Source organism: Chiloscyllium plagiosum, unplaced genomic scaffold (genome assembly GCF_037043375.1).
Source record: "Chiloscyllium plagiosum isolate Xiang-an unplaced genomic scaffold, Cpla_swu_hap1 HiC_scaffold_9, whole genome shotgun sequence".
Taxonomy (NCBI): Eukaryota; Metazoa; Chordata; class Chondrichthyes; order Orectolobiformes; family Hemiscylliidae; genus Chiloscyllium; species Chiloscyllium plagiosum.
Window position 1 is genome coordinate 19899461 of NW_028270147.1, and position 17739 is coordinate 19917199.

The 17739-nt window shown below is 45.6% G+C and overlaps 1 protein-coding gene across 2 annotated transcripts in view; it reads left to right on the forward strand.

The window, feature by feature from the left end:
• The first annotated feature begins 3403 nt into the window (after positions 1–3403).
• cdc7 (cell division cycle 7 homolog (S. cerevisiae)) overlaps positions 3404–17739 on the forward strand; it is a 97821-nt gene continuing 83485 nt past the window's right edge. For both annotated transcript variants that reach the window (XM_043698773.2, XM_043698774.2), the window contains exon 1: positions 3404–3522. The gene's annotated coding sequence lies outside the window, so the exon portion shown is untranslated. The remainder of the gene's footprint in view (positions 3523–17739) is intronic.

The window sequence follows — 17739 nt, forward strand, 5'->3', positions numbered from 1 at the left end:
AGGTGAGGGGAGAGCCTGTGAGCCCATAGGTGTTCCATTCATCTGTTCCAATATCTCCAGATGGTGTGTGGTGGCCCAGTATTGGGTCCCTTACATTTCAATGATTTTGACTTAAATCTAACTGGGATAATTAAGACATTTGAAGCTGATATGACAATTGGAAGTAGCATTATCCAGGGTCCAGGCTGGATGGTGTTATCCTGAGTATGGGGCAGAGAGAAAGGATTTCCAAGGCAAGAGGTGATGCTTATTCATGGAAACATTGACAATGGGAACAGGAGTAGCCCATTTGGTCCTTTGAGCCTGTTCTGCCATTTAATATGATCTCAGTTGATTATGTAACTCAGAATCCTGTTCCCACTTTCTCCTGATAACCTTTGACCACCTAAGAACTACATCTGCAACAATCTTGGAATCATTTAATGTTTTGGGCTCAACAATTTGCTCTAATTCCACAGGCTCACCACTCACTGGGTGAAGACATTCTGCTCATCTAATTTCTAAATGGTCCATCCTTAGACTGTAACCACTGGTTCAGGACTCCCTAGTCATCAAAGACATCCTTCCTGTTTTTACCTTGTCTAGTCCTATTAACATTTTATAGGCATCTGTGAGGTCCCCTCATTCTTCGAGATTCTAGTGAACATAGTCTGATCTGATTAGATTACCTACAGTGTGGAAACAGGCCCTTCGGCCCAACAAGTCCAAACCGACCACCCGAAGACTTACCCACCCAGACCCATTATTTACCCCTAACTAATGCATCTAACACTATGGGCAATTTAGAATGGCCAATTCACCTGACCTGCACATCTTTGGACTGTGGGAGGAAACCGGAGCACCTGGAGGAAACCCATGCAGACATGGGGAGAATGTGCAAACTCCACACAGACAGCCACCCAAGGCTGGAATTGAACCTGCATTCCTGGTGCTGTGAGGCGGCAGTGCTAACCACTGTGCCGCCTCTGATCCAGTTTCTCTTCATACGCCAGTCCTGACATCCCAAGAATCAGTCAGGTAAACTTTTATTGCATTCCCTCCATAGCCAGAACATCCTTACTTAGATCAAGGTAAGAGAACTTAAGAGTCCCAGGTGGGATGGTGTCAGTTACCAGGCTTTGGGACAGGCTGTCAAGTTATCTGGAGTCTGGAGCAGGAGGTGCGGGCTACACAGGGTCCATGGTGAGAAGTGCAGGTTATACAAAGATGGGGTGGGAGTTCACGGGCAGGGATCTGTGGTTTATCCAAGGTCCTCACAAGGAGGTATGTGTTATCCAGGGTTAGAGTGGGGAGGTGTGAGTTATCAGGGACAGGGTGGGTAAGTGTCAGTTATCAGTTTTAGGGGAAGGGATATGTGTTTATCTGTGGTAAGGGCGAGAAGGTGTGATGATCTGGGGTGGGGAGGTGTTCGTTATCCATAGTCCGGGTCAGGGAGTTGGCTGATGTCCGTGATCTGGGTTGGGAGGTGATAGTCCATGGTAGGGATGTATTGGTTATCCAGGGTTCATTATGGGGAGGAGTAAATTATCCGGGGTCCAAGGGGAGGAGGCATTAGTTATTCAGGTTTGTGGCGGGGAAGAATTAGTTATCAGTTATCCGGGGTCCACGGCAGTGAGTTATTAGTTATTCAGAGTCTGGAATGGGGAGGTATCTAGGTGCAGGAGTATTGGTTATCCAATGTGGGGAGATATTAGTTATTCAGGATCTGGGACAGATTAATTATCAGTAATTCATGGTCTGGAGTGGGCAGGGATTAATTATCTCGTTGTCTCGAGTCCGGGGCAGGAAGGGATTAGTTATCTCGGGTTCAGAGCAAGGATGATTTGGAGGTGCAAGTGTTGGACTGGAGTGTACAAAGTTAAAAATCACACAACACCAGATTATAGTCCAATAGATTTATTTGGAAGCACTAGCTTTCGGAGCACTGCTCCTTCATCAGGTGGTTGTGGAGAATAAGGTCGTAAGACACAGAATTTATCGCAAAAGTTTACAGTATGATGCAACTGAAGTTTTATACTGAAAAAGACCTGGAATGGGTATGTTGGTTTCTGAACTGAAACCAGTATTGGTTATCCAGTGTGGGGAGAGATTAATTATCCAGTCTCTGGGATGGGGAGGTATTAGTTAACCCTCCCATTTATCTCTCCACCCTGGAGGCTCCCTGCCTTCATTCCTAATGAAGGGCTTCTGCCCAAGATGTCAATTGTCCTGCTCCTCGGATGCTGCCTGACCTGCTGTGCTTTTCCAGCACCACTCTGATCTAGACTCTGATCTCCAGCACCTGGAGTCCTCACTTTTGCTTAGTTATCAGTTATTGAGTGTCCAGGGCGGGAGGTATCAGTTAACCACGTCCCAGGCGGGAGGTATTGGTTATCCAGTGTCCCGGGCGGGAGGTATCGGTTATCCAGTGTCCAGGGCGGGAGGTATCGGTTATCTAGTGTCCAGGGCGGGGGAGTATCGGTTATCCAGTGTCCCGGGTGGGGGGTATCGCTTATCCATTGTCCAGGGCATGAGTTATCGGTTATCCAGTGTCCAGGGTGGGGGTATCGGTTACCCAGTGTCCAGGGCGGGGTTATCGGTTATCCAGTGTCCAGGGCGGGGGTATTGGTTATCCAGTGTCCAGGGCGGGGGAGTAACGGTTATCCAGTGTCCAGGGCGGGGTATCGGTTATCCAGTGTTCAGGGCGGGGGAGTATCGGTTATCCAGTGTCCCGGGCGGGGGGTATCGGTTATCCAGTGTCCAGAGTGGGAGGTATCGGTTATCCAGTGTCCAGGGCGGGGGAGTATCGGTTATCCAGTGTCCCGGGCGGGGGGTATCGGTTATCCAGTGTCCAGGGTATGAGTTATCGGTTATCCAGTGTCCAGGGTGGGGGTATCGGTTATCCAGTGTCCCGGGCGGGAGGTATCGGTTATCCAGTGTCCAGGGCGGGAGGTATCGGTTATCCAGTGTCCAGGGCGGGGGTATCGGTTATCCAGTGTCCAGGGTGGGGGAGTATCGGTTATCCAGTGTCCAGTACGGGAGGTATCGGTTATCCAGTGTCCAGGGCGGGGGAGTATCGATTATCCAGTGTCCAGGGCGGGGGAGTATCAGTTGTCCAGGGCGGGGTATCGGTTATCCAGTGTCCAGAGTGGGAGGTATCGGTTATCCTGTGTCCAGGGCGGGATATCGGTTATCCAGTGTCCCGGGCGGGGAATCGGTTATCCAGTGTCCAGGGCGAGGGTATTGGTTATCCAGTATCCAGGGTGGGGGAGTATCGGTTATCCAGTGTCCAGGGCGGGGTATCGGTTATCCAGTGTCCCGGGCGGGGGTATCGGTTATCCAGTGTCCAGGGCGGGGGTATCGGTTATCCAGTGTCCCGGGCGGGGTATCGGTTATCCAGTGTCCCGGGCGGGTAAGTGCCGGTCCTCCGGGGCCGGGGGGCGGAGTTACTTTCGGCGGGCATTTTGGCGCTTTCTCCGTTTGTGTGCGTCGGTCGGTCCGGACTTGTGTCGGGAATCGGTTGTCGGTGCTCACTTTCCTTCGGTAAGAGCCGCCTTTAAAGACGGTGCTGAGCCGTGTGTGAGATATGGTTTATCTCGGGGAGGACTCTCTCAGGCCGGGGCCTCCTCTGAAGTGAAGCAAATTCCTCCTTTTAATTCAGTCAGAAATGTCTCCGTTTAACAATATCGGAACGTTCAAATAAACCCGCAGGTTAAAATAAGGCAAAATTAGATGTGGATTGTTCTTTTTGGCTCATTGATTATACAGTCATTAGAATCTCTACAGTCTGGAAGCAAGCCATTCAGCCCATCGAGTCCATACTGGCCCTCCAAACATCATCCCACCCAGACCCACCCCATTCCTGTAACCCTGCACTCCCCATGACTAACCCACCCTAACCTGTTGGACTGGGGTGTATGGAGTTAAAAATCACACAACACCCGGTTATAGTCCAACAGGTTTAATTGGAAGCACTAGCTTTCGGAGCGACGCTCCTTCATCAGGTGGTTGGCAAGGGAGCAGCGCTCCGAAACCCGGTGTTTCCAATTAAACCTGTTGGACTATAACCTGGTATGTTATTTTTAACTTTGTCCAAGGATGTGCAGGTGAGATGGACACTATGGGCAATTTCCCATGCCCAATCCACCAAAGAGTCCAGAACCTCAGCAGTTTCATGCCCCAGTGTCAATGGGTAATAGTACATTTAGGTGATGGTTTGAAGGTTAATTGCTGACATTTTATCTGAGGGTTTTTCTTTGATACTTTGGACAATTAAAACAACTCAAATCTCCAGTAATCCAGTGATTGGAATGAGGTTAGTCAGGTGGACGCTCATAGCATGAGTTCCCTGATTTTAAATTGTTCATCTAGTTCAGTTATAGAGATGTACAGCACAAAAATAGACCCTTCGCCCATGCCTGCCAGATGTCTAAATAAAAATAGTCCCATTTGCCAGCATTTGGACCAATACTTCTCTAAGCCTTTCCTGTCTAGATGCATTTTAAATGTCGTAATTGTACCAGCTTCCACCAATCAGGGAGTCCTTGTTGACAGATATACTGTAAACAGCACTGTCAGAGGTTCTGTTCACTCAGAGCTGGCTTTGAGGAAACTGGATCAGTGTGAAGGACTCTCCACGTGTAAATAAAGAGTCACTTGGAAACTGGATACCGGCCTCCGGAGTTATTTCAAGAAGCTGGGAAATAAGTTGGATAATCTGGTCCTTTTCATTGAAAAAGAAGATATTCCACCTCCACGTCCAGAAAAATCCAAGAGCTGCTCTGGTTCTTGGGCTGACGTTAGTCATTCAAATCAATGCCAATGCCAATAAAGTGCAGACTTGCATTTATATAGTGCCTCCCACAAACACTGGATGCCCTAAAGTGCTTTCCAGCTGATGTCGTCTTGAGGTGTGGACACTGCTGTTCTGTGGCTTCTCACAGCTTGTGGGCAAGAGAGGAGGGGAGGCTGCGAGATAGGTGAACATACTGACTAAATCACTACATGGCAGTGTTCAAGCTGTTTTGGGGAATGCAGTTTTAGTCTTTGTGGTTCCTTATGCTGACAACCAATGTAGGATTGGCATATACTGGAAACTACATATGTTGATACACAGGACCCTATTCACAACAGACAGGATATTTATACTCAGTGCCCCTGTTTCAGCATCAAAATGTTGACAGAAGTTCTCTGGTTCCTTTTCTAAGGGCAGTCCCTTAACCAATCAGAGTCAACCTGTCTGGCTAAAATTCAAACAAAGCTGGCAGTTAGCTGTCAGTTATTATTAATTGGTGCATTTTCCATGGCAGTGATTCAACATAGGTAAAAGTGAGGACTGCAGATGCTGGAAACCAGAGTCTAGATTAGAGTGGTGCTGGAAAAGCACAGCAGGTCCAGCTGCTCCTCGGATGCTGCCTGACCTGCTGTACTTTTCCAGCACCACTCTAATCTAGACAGTGGTTCAACATATCAGACACTGCTTGCTTAGCAATCAGAACTCCTTGTACAGTTCAAATATTGTTTTGCCTTGATTTTGCTCTTGTTAATTGACCTGGTGAGTGCAAAATGAAAAGCTTCAGTTGTTTTTTAAAGCAACAAGGACAAAATCACAAAAGAGAATTCAAAGAATTGAGAGAAAACTAGCTTAAAGTCTTAAACACAGATTGTAAATATTTGTCGGCTATCGATAGAAAAATAAACTACTGATGTGAGTGTACCTCCCTTGGAGGGCAAGACAGTGGAATTATTAATAGCAAACACTGATCTGGTGGAAACATCAAACAGTTTACTTTGTCTGTCTTCACTGTGACAATGCTGTCACTTGAAAAAAAACGAACGACAAAATAACTTTTTTTAAAGAGAAGTGGTAAAGGCAGAGGCACTGAAGTGTCTAGTTTAACAGTGACTGTTCTCCCAGTTCAGGTTTTTTCTTGTTTGGTTTAGCTGTAGCAGTCGCAGGTGCTGGAGTCCAGAGAAAAGGTTCCAAGGTTTAGCAAATGACTTTTCTCTGAAGCCTCTTTGGAAGTTGTTCCCTCCTGCCTGTAAGGCTCTGTGTTTCAGTTTACCTTTTTGCCAAGGGATGTGTTTATGGAGCGTTACTGGATTGAACAGCTCGTTAGTTAAGTTGTTGTATTGGATTGGTTAAGTTTTCCAATAGTTAAGATATTCTAAATTCTGTTTTCTTTTGTTCGTGTTTCAACTGTAGTGTTTAAATAAATTCTGTTTTGCTTAAAGCCAAGTGGTTTGATCAGCTGTGTCACGTTTGGAAAATCCACTTCACATCTGCTTTTAAAACAAGAAAAGTTAGGATCTAAGCAATGTTGTTAAAATATTTTGAGGGGGTCTGGCCTGGTCCGTAACATCACATTAGAAATCAAAAACCAGTAGTTGAAGATCAAGATGTAAATGCATCAGAGAAATTTAAACAAATCACACTTACCGAGAAAGAAGTAATGGGAAACAATTAGAAATAAAGTCTGACAAGTACTCTGGTCTGGATGGCACGTTCTGTCAGTTTTGAACAAAATGGCTGCAGAGATAGTAGCTGCATTGGTTATGCAATCTAAAATCCTAGATTCCTGTTTCATCAGTTTGAAAATTCGCAAGTACAACACCTCAATTCAAGAAAGGGGGAGGCCGAAAGTACCAGTGAACACACAATACCATAAAAGGAGGAGTTCCAGGCTTTTGACTTGTGCAGAGAAGTCCTGAAAATGAAATGACTGAGTTCCTACCATCTCAATGACCCACCTTTGTGTCAGGTATACCCCCAACCAGTACGGAATTGACACCCCCCCCCCCCCATCCCCACAATTCTCAGTGACTCCAGTTTTGGAGATTTCCATGATCCTGCTCTCGAATGCAGTCAGACTCACCTCGCCTCTGGAATTCAGATTTTGGGCAGCAACTGGAATAAAGTCATGAACTCTGGTCCTTGTGGAACCCAAACTGAGTGTCATTAAGCAGATTATTGCCAGTGCTGCTTCATAGCACTGTTGATGGTAACTTGCATCAATTTACTGATGAGGGAGAGGGGACTGATGAAGCAGTAATTGTTTGGGTTGGATTTGTCCTGTATTTTTGTGTACAGGACATACCTGGTAGTTTTCCCATATTATCGGGTAACTGCCAACATTGTAACTGTACTGGTACAGCTTGTGAGGGTTCTGCCAACTTCTGGAGGATGTGTCTTCAGTACTCTTGCTGAAATGTTGTCAGGGACCATATCCTTTTCCATATCGAATGCCTCCAAGTATTTCTTACATATCACATAGAGAGTGAATCAAATTGGCTGAAGACTGGCCTGTGATGCTGGAAATTTCCTGGAGATGGATCAACCACTCTTCACTTCTGGCTGAAGATTGTTGCATTTGCTGCAATCTTATCTTTTGCACTGAAGTACTGGGCTCTTCCGTCATTGATGATTGGGATACTTATGGAGCCACCTCCTCCAAAAAGTGGTTTAATGTCCACCTCTATTCATGACTAGATATGGCAGGACTGTGGAATCACTTCAGATATTTTTGGCACACAGTCCTGTTTTGGAGTTTCACCAGGTTGGCACCTGTTATGGACCAGATCAGATTCCTCCTCCCCCAAAATATTTTGGGAAGGTAGCCTAGACTCAAAGTTTTTATTTTGAAGATAGATGTGAAGTGCTGTCTTCCTGACACGATGCAACTGATCAAACTACTTGATGTTAAGCAAAATAATTTGTTTAAACACTATAGTTAAATGCAAATAAAATAAAGAGGAATTTAGAATGACTTAACTGCAAGGTTTGTAGCTCAGGTTGAGGTTTAGGGTGTAGCTTTGTTCGCTGAGCTCTAGGTTTGATATCCAGACATTTCATTACCTGGCTAGGTAACATCATCAGTGGCGACCTCCAAGTGAAGCAAAGTTGTCTGCTGCTTTCTATTTATATGTTTGTCCTGGATGGGGTTCCTGGGGTTTGTGGTGATGTCATTTCCTGTTCGTTTTCTGAGGGGTTGATAGATGGTATCTAGATTTGTGTGTTTGTTTATGGCATTGTGGTTGGAGTGCCAGGCCTCTAGAAATTCTCTGGCATGTCTTTGCGTAGCCTGTCCCAGGATAGATGTGTTGTCCCAGTCGAATTGTTTTTTTTTTCCATCCGTGTGGAGGGCTATGAGGGAGAGAGGGTCGTGTCTTTTTGTGGCTAGCTGGTGTTCGTGTATCCTGGTGGCTAACTTTCTTCCTGTTTATCCTACGTAGTGTTTGTGGCAGTCCTTGCATGGAATCGTGTAGATGATGTTGGTTTTGTCCATGGGCTGAACTGGGTCTTTTAAGTTTGTTAGTTTTTGTTTGAGAGTGTTGATGGGTTTGTGAGCTACTAGGATTCTGAGGGGTCTTAGTAGTCTGGCTGTCATTTCTGAAACTTCTTTGATGTATGGTAAGGTGGTTAGGGTTTCTGGCTGTGTTTGGTCTGCTTGTCGTGGTTTGTTCTTGAGGAATCTGCGGACTGTATGTTTTGAGTATCCGCTCTTCTCGAATACATTGTATAGGTGGTTCTCCTCTGTTTCCGAAGTTCGTCTGTGCTGCAGTGTGTAGTGGCTCATTGGAATAGTGTTCTGATACAGCTACGAAACAAGATAGAAGAGACATTTAATATCATCAACAACACCCTCACAGGCATAAAGTTCACCAAGGAGGAAAAAACCGACAACAAACTTGCATTCCTGGACGTCACAGTCGAAAGAAAGGACAACGGAGAACCACAAACCTGCGTATATAGAAAACCGACAAACACTGACCAAATACTTAACTATACCAGCAACCATCCCAATACACACAAACGAAGCTGTATCAGAATACTATTCCAATGAGCTACCACACACTGCAGCACAGATGAACTTCGGAAAACAGAGGAGAACCACCTATACAACGTATTCGAGAAGAACGGATACTCAAATAATTCAGGATTAAAGGGTGGCAGGGTGGCTCAGCATTTAGCACTATTGCCTCTCAGCACCAGGCACCCGGGTTCGATTCTGGCCTTGGGCGCCTGCCCAAGTTTGCACATTCTCCCCATGTCTGCGTGAGTTTCCTCCAGATTCTCCGGTTTCCTCCCACAGTCGAAAGATGTGCAGGTTTGGTAAATTAGCCATGCTAAGTTATCCATAGTGTTCAGGGATGTGTAGGTTAGGTGCATTAGTTAGGGATAAATGTAGAGTAATAGGGTCAGGGAATGGGTCTGGGTGGGTTACTCTTCAGATGGTCGGTGTGGACTTGGTTGGGCCGACGGGCCTGTTTCCACAATGTAGGGATTCTACAATTTAAAAACGTTAAAAAAACTAGAAAGCTTGGTCTGTAAGAGCTGGCCACACCCAGACTGTTTTTCATTGTTCCAGCTTCTTAAAAAAAACCCAAGGCTGTACAAATTGTTTACTTTCTTAGTGACAGCTCAATACCTCTGCCTTACAATCTCTTAAAGTGACAGCATCATCATCTCATTTTTAGGTTTGCCCAGTGCTGCTCCTGACATACTCTCGTGCACTCTTTACTCAACGAGGGTTGTTTCCCTGGCTTGATGTTAATGGTAGAGTGGGCAATGTACTGGAGTATGATTTTGTCACTGCTGATAGCCCATGGCATCTCATGCGTGCCTAATCTTATGTTGCTAGATCTGTTCAAATCCAAGCCATTTCGAAAGGTGATAGTGTTGCAGAACACAATGTGAGATACTCTCAATGTAAAGGTGAGATATACAGAGGAACCTCAATTGTCCGAATTTCGGATTATCGGAAGGTTCCGATGCTTAGCTAAATTGTGTTACCCATCATTCGATTATCCGAACAAAATACTCCCTGCTCGTGTCATTCGGATAATCGAGGTTCTTCTGTAGTTTCCACAAAGACTGAGAGATGGTCTCTCTTACCAATACTGTCAGGGGCAGAGGAATCTGCAGCAGGTAGATTGGTAAGGATTAAGTAGAGTATGAAACAAAAACAGAAATTGCTGGAAAAGCTTAGCAGGTCTGACAGCATCTATGTAGAGAAAGCACAGTTAATATTTTGGGTCCAGTTCTGATGTGTCATGAGCTGCAACACGTTAACTCTGATTTCTCTCCACAGATGCTGCCAGACCAACTGAGCTTTTCCAGCAATTTTTGTGTTTGTTTCTGATTTCCAGCATCTACAGTCCTTTGGGGTTTTTTATTGGGTTATATTTATATTTTTAAAAATGGATAATTTTACTCTTGTTGGTTCCCTCATCACCCATTCTAACAGAAGATGATCAGTAGTAATGCTGCTGAGTCACTTGGTGAACATTTGAAATCCCCAGCTGAAAAATGTGTTGCTGGAAAAGCGCAGCAGGTCAGGTAGCATCTAAGGAGCAGGAGAATTGACGTTTTGGACATAAGCCCTCCTTCAGGAATTTGAAATCCCCACCCAAGGTTCATTTTGTGCTGTAGGCACCGGCAGTGATTTTTGCAAGTGGTGCTCAGCTTGAAGAAGTACTGCTTGATCAGCTGAAGTGGGGATGGTATGTATGTTGTAATCAGCAGGAGGTTTCCTTACCCACGTTTAATATGCTGTCATGACATTGGGATCCAGAGTTGATTTTGAGAGTTCAGAGGGCAAGCCCCTCCTGAAAGTATACTACCGTGCTGGGTCTGTCCAAAGTTTGTGCGAAGATTTGTAGCTCGGGTGCTCGTTGCTGTGGTTCTGTTCGCCGAGCTGGAAGTTTTTGTTGCAAACGTTTCGTCCCCTGGCTAGGCGACATCATCAGTGCTTGGGAGCCTCCTGCGAAGCGCTTCTTTGATGTTTCCTCCGGTGTTTATAGTGGTCTGTCCCTGCTGCTTCCGGTTGTCAGTTTCAGCTGTCCTCTGTAGTGGTTGGTATATTGGGTGCAGGTCGGTCTGTCCCATCAGAGTGTTGGGGACAATGTTTGTAAGGTATCATACTGTGAGTATGTCCATATCAGGCTGTTGCTTGACTGGTCTGTGAGACAGTTCTCCCAATTTTTACAGTAGCCCCCAGATGTTGGTAAGGAGGATTTTGTGAGAACTGTATTTGCTGTTATTATTTTGGTTGAAAATGTGTTGCTGGAAAAGCACAGCCGGTCAGGCAGCATCCAAGGAGCAGGAGAATCGACGTTTCGGGCATGAGCCCTTCTTCAGTATGATTCCTGAAGAAGGGCTCATGCCCGAAACGTCGATTCTCCTGCTCCTTGGATGCTGCCTGACCTGCTGTGCTTTTCCAGCAACACATTTTCAGCTCTGATCTCCAGTATCTGCAGTCCTCACTTTCTCCTCGTTATCATTTTGGTGCCTAGTTCAGTGTCAGGTAGTGTGGTTTGCCCAGTTTTTGGGATTAGATTCCCTACAGTGTGGAAACAGGCTCTTCGGCCCAACCAGTCCACACCGACCCTCCGAAGAATAACCCACCAAGACCCATTTCCCCTCTGACTAATGCACCCAACACTATGGGCAATTTAGCATTGCCAGTTCACCTGACTTGCATATCTTTGGGCTGTGGGAGGAAACCGGAGCACCTGGAGGAAACACACGCAGACACGGGGAGAACGTGCAAACTCCACACAGACAGACAGTCGCCCGAACCTGGGACCCTGGTGCTGTGAGGGAGCAGTGCTAACCACTGAGCCACCGTGCCACCCCCATATTTCATAGAAACCTATAAGATTCTAACAAGTTTAGACACAGTTAACACAGGAGGGATATTTCTGATGACTGGGGATTCTGGCACGAACAGTCAGTCTAAGGATACTGGGTAGGACAGTTTGGACTGAGAGGAGAAGAAATTTCTTCACCCAGAGAGTGATGAGCCTTTGCAGTTTTCTACCACAGAAAGTAGTTGCAACCAAACATTAATGTTTTCAAGAAGCAGTTGGATGCTAAAGAGATCAAAGAATTTGGGAGGGAAAGTGGGAACATGGCTGATCATTCAACTCAGTCCCATGATCGTATTGAATAGCAGAGCAGGCTCAAAGGTCTGAATGGCATACTCCTGCTTCTATTTTCTGTTTTTGTGTTTCTCTCCCTGAGCAAAACTTGCACATTTATTGACCATCTGGATGCTTCTCTTCTTCTAAAACATAACACGTTCTGTTTGTTTCCCTGTGTCATAGGACACCTCATTGCTCAACCGCAGCCAATATGTTTACTCTCTTCTACCTTCATTTTAAAGTAGTAAACTATTCACTTGATTTTTTCAAAGCCTAATTTTAATGCATCTGAGCACATTTATATATGTCGTATCATCATTCAGAATTCAAGCATGAAACTAAACCAAGTCTCCAAAACAGTACAGAACTACAAATCAAATGTGAAGCTCTACACTTTGAAATCTAAGTTTCCAATTAATAACATTCTTATCACATCAGTTACATGAAGACCCATAGCAGAAACGCATGACCTTGAGTATTTGTCATCATCAAACAGTCAACAGCAATGACTTCAATGAGTCCATCTGCTCCCACTTCCTTCAGACCATGGGCACCCACATGGGCCCCAGCAATGCCTGCCTGTTCGTCAGATACATGAAACAGTCCATCTTCTGCAGTTACACAGGCACCATCCCCCACCTCTTCCTCCCCTACATTGATGACTGTACTGATGCCTCCTCATGCACCCATGAGGAGGTTGAACAGTTCATCAACTTCACAAACATTTTCCATCCTGACCTTCAGTTCCCCTGGACCATCTCAGACACTTCCCTCCCCCTTCTGGACCTCTCCATCTCCAGCGACCAACTCAATAGGGACATCTTCTTCAAACCCATTGACTCCCACAGTTAGCTGGACTATACCTCCCACCACCCATCCTCCCTCCTGTAAAAACACCATCCCTTACTCCCAATTCCTCTGCCTCAGCCGTACCTGCTCCAGGGAAGAGCAGTTCCATTCCAGGACATCACAGATGGCCTCCTATTTCAGGGACTGCAATTTCCCCTCCCACATGGTCAACAATGCCCTCCAGTGCATCTTCTCCACTTTCCGCACGTCCACCCTTGAACCCCACCCCTCAGGGAACATCAGTGGGACGCACACATCAAACAATCCCACCACCCTTTGTCCAACCACTGCAACACTCCCTCCCACTCCGCCAAGAGCATGCAAGTCCTGGGCTTCCTCCACCGCCAAATCTAAGCCAACCAACAACTGGTGGAAGAACGCCTCATCCTCTGGACCCTCCAACCACATGGCATCAACATTGACTTCACCTGTTTCCTTATCTCCCCTCTCCTCACCTCATCCCAGATTCAATCCTCCAACTCCGCATCATCCTCTTGAACTGTCCCACCTGTCCATCTTCCTTCCCACTTACCTGCTTCACCCTCCCCTCTGACCTATCATTATCAACCCCATCTGCATCTACCTATCACCTTCCCAGCTACCTTCACCCCACCCCCACTTTCCTATTTATATCTCAGCTCCGCCTGTCCCCTCCACAACAAATACATTCCTGATAAAAGGATTATGCCCAAAACGTCGACTTGCCTGCTCCTCGGATCATGCCTGAACGTCTGTGCTTTCCCAGCGCCACACTTTTCCATCTGCTTGCAGACCAAATATATCCAGAAACACAGCAGTTTCCAGGCTGACATCTATGTGGTCATGATCTCAGTACGCCAGCTACAAGAACAGTATAAGGAACAAAGCATATCACTTTTTACTTTGTCTTAACAAAAACCTTAAAGTATTGAACACTGTCAGCAGAACAGAATTCTTCAAGATCTTGGGAAAAATTGGCTATCCACCAAAATTCTGCAGTCTCACCTCACCTTCCATGGTATGTCATGAGCCATGATTGGAATTTTAAATAAGTTATTGAGTTTAAGACCAGGGTGGTTATGTTGGAATTGCATTTTAAAAAAAAGTCAGGCCACAAATAGAGTTTTTTGTGTGCAGTTCTGGATTGCACATTACAGGGTAGATCTAATTGCACTGGAGAGTTTACAGAAGAGATGTACCAGGATGTTGCCTGGGCTGGAGTGTTTTAGTTATGAAGAGAGATTGGATAGATGCAGGTTATTTTTCTTGGAATGGAGGAGACTGACTACGGGATGGTGATTGAAATGTATTAACGTTTTCAGGAGCATCGATGGGAAGAAGCTTATTCCTTTCATCAATGTCAAGTGAACATCAATTTAAGGTAAATGGACAGGAGGATTAGAGGGGATGTGAGGCGGGGGAAAGAAAAGTCACCCAGCAGGTGGTGAGAATCTGGAACTCACTGCCTGTAAGGGTAGCAGAGACAGAAACTCGCATAACATTTTAGAAGTATTTAAAGAAGCACTTGGCCTACAGTCTTGGTATTACATGTGCTGAAAAATGGGATTAGAATAGTTAGGTGGTTCTTTTTGAGTGATGCAGACTCAATGGGCCAAAGGGTCTTTGACTTTATGGAAGGGTGTGCTGGTGATCAAGCCTCATTATTTGTGATAGCTCATGGAATATATAAATAACCCATTGAATCACTAAGATGGTTCATTTACATGGCTTTAATTATAGAGTCATACTGCACAGAAACTGACGTTTTGGTCCAAACAGTCTATGCTGACCATAATCTCAAACTGGACTAGTCCCATCAGCCTTATTTGGCCCATAACCCTCCAAACATTTCCTATTAATGTACTTATCTAAATGTCTTTTAAACGTTGTGACTGTAGCTACGTCCACCACTTTCTCTGGATACTCATTCCACACGAACTCTGTGTGTAAACATTTTTTAAAAATGCCTCTGATCTCTCATTTAAATCTTTCTCCTTCCACCTTTAAAAATATGGTCCCTAGTTTTGAAATCCCCCACTCAAGTGAAAATACACTGGCCATTCACCTTACATATGCCTCTCATTATTTTATAATCTCTGTAAGGTCACCTCTCAACCTTCTTTGCTCCAATGAAAAATGTGCCAGCTTATCCAGCCTCTCCTTATAACTCAAACCTCCATTCCATGCTTCATCCTGGTAAATCTTTTCTGAACCCTCTCTTGCGTATAATATCCTTCCTATAACAGGGTGACCAGAACTGGACACAGTACTCTAGACGAGGCCTCACCAACATCCCGTACAACCTCAACCTAACGTCCCAAATCCTATATTCAAAGGTATGCCAGAAATCTGTTATCAAGAACAAAGGAAACTTGCCAGGTTTTGTCAATAAACTATACTAAATTACTTTATCATGAATAACTTTTCCTTCAAGAGACAATGCACATCTTAAGTACTGCTATACATACTTAAATTACATTTTGTTTAAATATAAGCAAGCACACTTTAATTTTGTGGTGACAAGAGCAGGCCAGAGGCTAGGAATACAGTTGGTTTTGCTATAACATGTGTTTCGAAAACACGAATTGGCTCTAATGTTATTGAAGAATTTAGACCATTATTGTAAAACGCCAACTTTCCTTACCTGTATTGGCTATAACGAGACTCCAGTCCCATTGGTTTAAATGGTCCTGCTATTACATGATATTCTTATAATGCGGAATCTCACGGGAACAGAACTATTGTGTTATATCATAACAGACTGTACTGTGGCAACTAACTCATCACATGACCACAACCACACACCCACATTTTGCCATTGTCTACACGGCATAAGTTAGGAGTGGGATAGAAAGCTCTGTGGTCTATCGATTCTGTAAACAAAGTCTAAAAACACATTTAGAGTCCAGGTCATGGAGTTCCTCTCAGTTGAGTAATGCTGTGCTTGTGGAAATTTAGCTTCAGAGATTTGTGGACTGTCTCTCCCAATCCTGCAATTTGACTAATGTCATTGGACAAGATGTTGCATCCTTGCCGAGAACATGCTAAATAACACTACTGGAAATGGTCAGCAATTTCTGTTACCTCAGATCTACAGAGGCAAACGATCTTTCACGAGTTGGCGAACTTGCTATACAGTCAATTAAAAAAATACATATAGGTTAACAATGAGCTGACTGTTGGGACCAAGCTCAGGATTTACAAGACCTGTGTTCTCAATACTTATTGTATGGTGGTGAAACATGGTGACTTAGTATTACCACTACAAAACAAAAGCTCAATTATTTCAACTTTTGCTGTCAGTGGCATGTTATGGATATATCCTGGCAGGATAAAATCACATAGCATCATTGGCGAAGCTCCCAATTTTGTTGGCACTCATCAGACAGAGGGCGAAAATGAGGACTGCAGATGCTGGAGATTAGAGTCGAGAGTGTGGTGCTGAAAAGGCACAGCAGGTCACGCAGCATCTGAGGAGCAGGAGAATCGACGTTTTGGGCAAAAGCCCTTCATCAGGAAAGAGGCTGTGGGCCAGGATTGGGGGGGTGGTGGTGAGATAAATGGGAGGGGGGAGGAGTTGGGGGGAAGGTAGCTGAGAATGTGACAGGTAAGTGGAGGTGGGGTTAATGGTGATAGGTCAGAGAGGAGGGAGAAGGAAGGAAGATGGACAGGTCAAGAGGGCAGTGCCGAGTTGGAAGGTTGGAAATGGGATAAGGTGGGTGGAAGGCAAAGGAGGAAACTGGTGAAATCCACGTGGGGAGTTCCTGGACCAAGTGCCAACTCGAAGACACCTCCTCCTCTGCCCCCTCACCTATGACCTCGCCTCCTATCACCAAATCATCATCTCCCAGACCGTACACAACCTCACCTACACAGGGGATCTCCCACCCACAGCTTCCAACCTCATAGTTTGGGAACCCCGTGCTGGCTGGTTCTACCTCCTATCCAAGATCCACAAGACCTACTATCCTGTCCAACCCAGCATCTCGGCCTGCTACTACCCCACTGAACTCGTCTCCACATACCTTCATACTGTCCAATCCCCCCAGTGCAGGAACTCCCCATGTATGTTCGGGAAGCCACCCACACCCTCCATCTCCTCCAAGATTTTACTTGCCCTGGCCCCCAATGCCTCATCTTCACCATGGACATCCAGTCCCTATACACCTCAATCCAGCATGACAAGGGCCTCCAAGCCCTCCACTTCTTCCTGTCCCGACGTCCTCACCAGTACCCTTCCACTGACTCGCTTTTGTTTTGTTGAACTGGTCCTTACTGTCAATAAGTTCTCCTTTGAATCCTCCCACTTCCTCCAGGTGCAAGAGGTAGCCATGGGCCCCAGCTATGCCTGTCTCTTTGTCAGTTACATGGAACAGTCTGTCTTCTGCAGTTACACCGGCACCATTCCCCATCTTTTCCTCCGCTACATTGACTCTATTGGCACTACCTCATGCTCCCACGAGGAGGTTGAACAGTTCATCAACTTCACCAACACATTCCAACTCGACCTTAAGTTCACTTGGACCATCTGAGACACCTCCCTCCCCTTCCTGAACCTCTCCATTGCCATCAACAGTGACTGACTCAACATTGAGATCTTCTACAAACCCACCGACTCCCACAGCTACCTGGACTACATCTACTCCCACCCTGCCTCCTGTAAAAATGTTATCCCTTATTCCCAATTCTTCCATCTCCACCGCATCTGCTCCCAGGAGGGCCAGTTCCACCACAGAACATCCTAGATGGCCTCCTTTTTTAAAAGACCATAATTTCCCCTCCCACGTGGTGGTTGATGCCCTCCAGTGCATCTCATCCACTTCTCGCATCTCTGCCCTTTAACCCCACCCCTCCAACCGCAACAAGGACAGAACCCTCCCCGATCCTCACCTTCCACCCCACCAACTTCCATTTACATTTCATCATCCTCTGCCATTTCCGCCACCTAAAAATGGACCCCACCACCAGATATATTTCCTTCCCTACCCCTATCCACTATCCATAAAG